Source organism: Onthophagus taurus, chromosome 4 (assembly GCF_036711975.1).
Source record: "Onthophagus taurus isolate NC chromosome 4, IU_Otau_3.0, whole genome shotgun sequence".
NCBI classification, from domain to species: Eukaryota; Metazoa; Arthropoda; class Insecta; order Coleoptera; family Scarabaeidae; genus Onthophagus; species Onthophagus taurus.
In genome coordinates this window covers 2,542,643-2,548,488 of record NC_091969.1, presented here as the reverse complement: position 1 = coordinate 2,548,488, position 5,846 = coordinate 2,542,643, and the positions used below count along the sequence as shown (strand labels likewise).

Here is a 5,846-nt window from a genome sequence, read left to right as displayed (position 1 = left end):
GAACAATAACTAGAACAACTAGAACAACCCAGAACAACAAAGAAAATTTCACTTTTCCAAAAATGGGGGGCTAGTCAAAAAACCTGTTTTTTCGGTTTTCTCGTGGAGTTTTATTTTTTCAATTTGCCGCTTTGGAACAATGTAGATCATCTCTAGAACAATCTAGGACAACAATAAAAAATTTAAAAATCAAAAAATTGGGGGTAACTTCCCGCACTCCTAACTTGTATGTTTAAAATAGACGAAATGCTAAATAAATGTTAATAATAAGTAGAACATTTCGTTTTATGTAATAATAACGTGAATTTAAATTTACCGCCAAAAATATCCAGTGATATTTTTTAATGATATTTCTTATTCTAAATCTAAGTTTTGTATTCAATCCTCCTAGTTTAAAACGAAAGTAGAAGTAAGAATAAACAATGCAACAAATGTCAACAAATCAATGTCAACAATTTATTACAATTTTGAATAAACACATTTATTCATCGCAGATATTAAAATTAAATATAACTATTAAAATTTCATAGTAATATTTTATAGAAAGATAATAAGTGTAGTTCTTTACATTAAGAGGCAGAATTAATACTTTGATAATTTCTTGCAGTTTATAGAAAATATGGGTAGGTTTTATTTCCTTTTATGAGAACAACTCGAAGTTTCTGAGGGCGGGTTTCCGGTTTGTCTGGCGACAGCATGGCGGATGCAAGGTCCGTAAAGCGTATTGTACAATGCGCTTTACGAACCTTGGGCGGATGTAGAAACTGTTAACACGACCCGTATCGATACTTCAATACAAAATCTCGTATCAAAGTTGTAATTAACAACTTTCAATGTAAAATAATGATAGAACCTAATTTTACACTTAATCGAACATTATTCAAGTTTTTCAACAATTTATTCTAGTATTTTCGCTGCTATAAAAGTGTACGTTTTAGCATACAAAGAACAATGTTAATTTCTAAGCCACGCCCCTGTATTACATCGTCAATCCTACCCCTATATAAACCGCAGACGCTTGGCCTTCCAATTCAGTCACCTCACCGATGTTTAGTGTTTGTGTTAAGTTTAGGTTAAGTTTACCCCGCGGAGATGTTTACAACTTATTAAAAATTCTCTTCTTATATCGAAAATTTGTGAGTAGTTTTGGGTTTTATATACTTCATTTTAGTATTTTTTAATTCAGTTGTTCATTGTGACGTTACTGTCAATATTGCCGGCATTGATGAACGAGTTCAATCTATTCAATTCAATCATTAGGGTCTATTGCTTATGAAAATTATATATTTTTATTTGTTTCCAAGATAACAAATATGTATTTATTTTATATACAATTCATTCTGTGTTAACATTCGTATCAATTAGACGTATTTATCTTTGAATAAAAATATGGGCATTTTTCAAGAATCGCTCGGTCGCATAAAAATCGATTCTTTTTAATTGAAGGCAAAACAAAGAAAAAGTGCGGAAAAGTAAAAAAATCACTTTAAAGTTTTGATGTGACGTCACGTTTTGTGACTTCATCAACCATGCTAACCATATATTTTCAAAGCAACACCGTTACACATAAATTTTGAAAAAATTAATATATTTTCGGGTGAAATAACCTTGGGTTATAAATTTCAGGTTAGGTTGGTTTTGTTGACAAAAAAAAACCGTCCACACGAACAGGTGTATGGTAAATAAAGACTTTTAGTCGTTGTATTATATCCGAAAATATGCGTTATAAATATTATTAAATTAATATTAACAAGTTGTTAATTCTTTCATTAAATTTGAGACAATGATTTAATTTTTACTTACTATATTCGAAATCAGATTTTGAGTTAGTTTAATTAACATTTAAACTGGTGTGAATTTCCGAATTGTCGGGTTGGGTACCGGTTGGGTTTGATGCAGGTGGTAGGTGTAAATTCCGGGTTGGATTAGGTCTGGATTAGGTTAGATTGGATTTACTTCAGAATTTTGTATAGAAATTGGATGTTCAGTTATGTTAATTAACATTTAAACTAGTGCGAATTCGCTAAATGTCGAGTTGTAAATTACGGATTGAAGGGTCCATTGAAAGAAAACCGCTAACATTTAGATCCACGCCAGTAGACAGACGGTAAATAAAGACATTTCAGTCGTTGTAGGTTTTTGTATCACTTGACAGACAGTCTATTGATACAGTCTATCTAGGTAGTGCTATGCATCGAAAACTTAAGAAACTAGGGTATTTCATCCGAAAATATATGTTGTAATCTCTACAAGTTAAGTAAAAATAACTTTACTTTTAAGTTTATTAGATTTATTTTGTGCGTGGCTATAAAATAAACAATTTGTGGGTTAGGTGTTGACCGGTTGAATACGAAAAAGCATGTTTACAAAAAAGTTAAATGTTTAAAAAGCATTGCTTGTGACGTCACAAAAGTGAACACACTTTTTTTATTGTTAACGTCATTTTTAGGTCAGTACCTATCGATTAAAAAGAATCGTCGATTTTTAAGCGACCGGGCGATTCTTGAAAAGTTAGAAAATATATTTTAATTTTAATAATCATTTGAATCGTCGTTTAATTTTTTCGGAAAAGTATAGTAATTGCATGAAATTTCTGTGATGTTAATAACGTTTATGTTTAACAAATTTCATTGCTTTTTTTTTATTAACTTCATGTACTTACACTAACATTCATAATAACGTTTTAACTATCTATAATAATAATAGCCTATATTTTTTTGTTATTTCTAGGAGGTGACCATAGATCATTTTACTCACTATTTCCTGATAATGGTAATACTGTATATTCTAATTATCGATATTATATCGATGAGGCATTGAAATTGAGACGACCTTGTATCTCTTAAACTGTCAATTTTATCGTAAAAAGTTTCAGGTAAAACTTTCATGATATAAAGGGTGAAAATATTCTGCATAGTTCCCATTTGTCCCATTACATTTCAGAAGCGTCTCGATCTGTCTTTCATTTGTCAAGTAAGATTTTTTAAATAGATACTTACCCTTTTTTAATCATTATGGTATTCTCCATAACAAACACAATAAAACAAATAAGCTTCAATTAAAAATAAAATGTAAAGGACACTAGGTTGGGATACCGTACAGCCTCGAGAAATAGCGAGAGAATAAATGTGGATTATTACGAACAGCAGCTTAAACGTTGATTGTACTATTATCACTCATCGTCGTTTATCTTGAGCAAAATTTTTCAAGGCAAAAATTAATAATTTTTCACAAATTTTTTTTTAAATTATTTCACAATACGATAAAATGAAGCACGGGACGGAATGTTTCTGTAGGAAATCTTCGCATAAATTTCGAGCATCATTGATAACTCTGATGTTTCTCATAAACTAAAATTATTTAAATCGTTTCAGTAATCATATGTCCTTCCAAGCTTAATTAGTGAAACGTGACGAATGAATTAGGTAGCTACGGAAAGACTTTGTTTCTTTTTGTTTTATGTTGTTGACTTGTCTTTGTTGTGAATTATGAGTTGCATAATTTTGGGATGCATATATTTTACATTGTTTTTTTTAATTAAGATTTTTTTACAGCAGCATACTCCTGGTAATCCTCAATATTCCTTTCTTCTCTTTTCCCTTAAAAGATTCCTAATTCTTTGAATTTCTTCCTTTCATTTCGAGACCGTGTTGTGACTTTATTTTTGCGCAGGTGTAATTTTTTCTCATTCGTATAAAAGTATGTTCAAAAGCCTTCTCGTTCTCTTTCAAGTATAGAAAAGCGAAGTCACAGTTTTGTGAGTTTTTTCAATCCAAATTTTTGGGATTCATTATTCGTGATTAATTGTGAGAAAAGTGATTTTCTTTTCTCGAATTTATCGGTACATCCGGATTTCAACGTATTTTCTTATTCCCAAATTTTTCTTTGCTTAAAACCTAGACCACCTGAGGAAAGCATTTGCTTAATTACTATTCATTCAACCCATTCATCTATTCACACATCCTTTCTAGTACTACAAAACTACTATCCTAAAACTATTCTACAAAGAAAAATTAAAAAACCGTCCTAAAATTTAATCTTTAGTAATGCTTCTTAATTTTCTTTACTATTCTTCTTTAATTTTCTTTTAACCAGGTTTTATTGTGAGGAGCTATATTATTCTCGATTTACTTTTGTGGAATAATCTCATTTCATTACTTCTTCGGTTACCAATATTTTGGAGACAACTTTGGTCCGAGAGGAATTACTATTTCGTTACTGACTGGAAACAACTGCATCAATTAAGAAAAATTGTTCAATAAAAATAAATTTTCCTATAGAACACCAAAAGTTGCTGGTGCAGATACGTTCCTTCAGATCAGATCGGAATAGTCAACGAACATAAGGTCAGATAACATCAACATTTTATTTCTGCCGGAGAATCGTGCACTAATCTTGTTCTCACTGAGGAATTTTCATGTAGTGTTTCATTCAATTATTTTTTTGATTAAAAGCAATTCATTGATTAAATTAAATTCATTTTATATCCTTCGTACATTTTTGTTGGCGAGTTTCAATTTTTTTGCCACATTTTATTTTTTTGCTTGTTTTATTTTGCGAACCATTGACAACAAATTCTGTTTTTAGTATATTATCCTTTGAATTACATTATCTATTACAATACCTTACCTGTATTATTTTTTGATTATATTTTATGCGAGTATTATTTTATTTCAATAAAATTATTGCAACTCAGAATTCCGGCCGGTCGAGGACTCGCGTGTGTCCTTAGGTGTAAACATATTTCTTTTCTCTTTGTCTAGATTTTATTTTGTTAAAGTTAGATATTTAGGCGTTACAACTTAACAATTGAAAGACATATATAGCGCTTCTAAAATGTAAACTGAATACCATACAGAATATTTTCCCCTTCATATGATGAAAGTTTTATCTGAAACCTTATTCGATAAAATTGACGATTTATGAGCTATAGGTAGTGTCAATTTAAATGCCTCAAACGGTATATTCATTATAATAATTTTTTATAAGTACGAAGGCTTTCACGGCCGGTGTGAATTAAACTAAGGTTAGAACTAAAACTAGAACTAACACTAGAAACTTTCGGGTTTTGCCGTGCGTCTTTTAATAAAAGGTTTGACGTTTCGGATGCCATGTTGCAACCTTCTTCAGAAACTGGTTCGAAGTGAGCTTTTGACATGGCATCCGAAACGTCAAACCTTTTATTAAAAGACGCACGGCAAAACCCGAAAGTTTCTAGTGTTAGTTCTAGATTTAGTTCTAATCTTAGTTTAAATAATTTTTTATCTTTCCCTTTTTGTACAGATAAATGGTGGGAATGTCACCGGCTGCATATTGAAGAAAAATCTACGGGATGGAGGTGAGATACTTTTATGATTATTTAGATCGAATTTATATTTATTTTACGTTATTTTTGTATTCATGTAAACAGAAATGACTAACACATTTTCCGTATTTTATACAGTGAATACTCCAAACATTCCAACTGATGCTTCAGTAACAGCTTCAAAGCCACTCTCTGCCAATCATCAAACTACTGAAAAGATTGATAGCTACAAAGGAATTCCTGATAAATGTCCATCACGTTGTCATTTGTTAATTAACGACAAAAACCCTGATATATTTTCCTGTTCGCTCTGTCACCAGACCACCAGCATCTATAACATTCCTTTTAAATATTCATCAGAAGAGATCATAGTTAGCAATAATCAACCAATGGATTATTACGTGACAAAAATGAAAGAGGCATTTTTAAGACAACCTATCGCCAAACAGGAAGATAATCATAAGTGGGATAATTTTCTCAATGGAAACAATTCTACCGTAAACGGGTGGTCAAAAGCCATATCAACAAGAACTTGTACGTT

At 30.9% G+C, this 5,846-nt stretch overlaps 1 long non-coding RNA gene across 1 annotated transcript; it reads left to right on the top strand.

Annotated features, from left to right (window-relative positions):
* The first annotated feature begins 1,067 nt into the window (after positions 1-1,067).
* On the top strand, positions 1,068-5,443 carry LOC139429668 (uncharacterized). Its single transcript, XR_011640222.1, has 3 exons — positions 1,068-1,136; positions 2,731-2,772; positions 5,284-5,443. It is a non-coding gene; the product is annotated as an uncharacterized lncRNA (long non-coding RNA).
* The last annotated feature ends 403 nt before the right edge of the window (positions 5,444-5,846 follow it).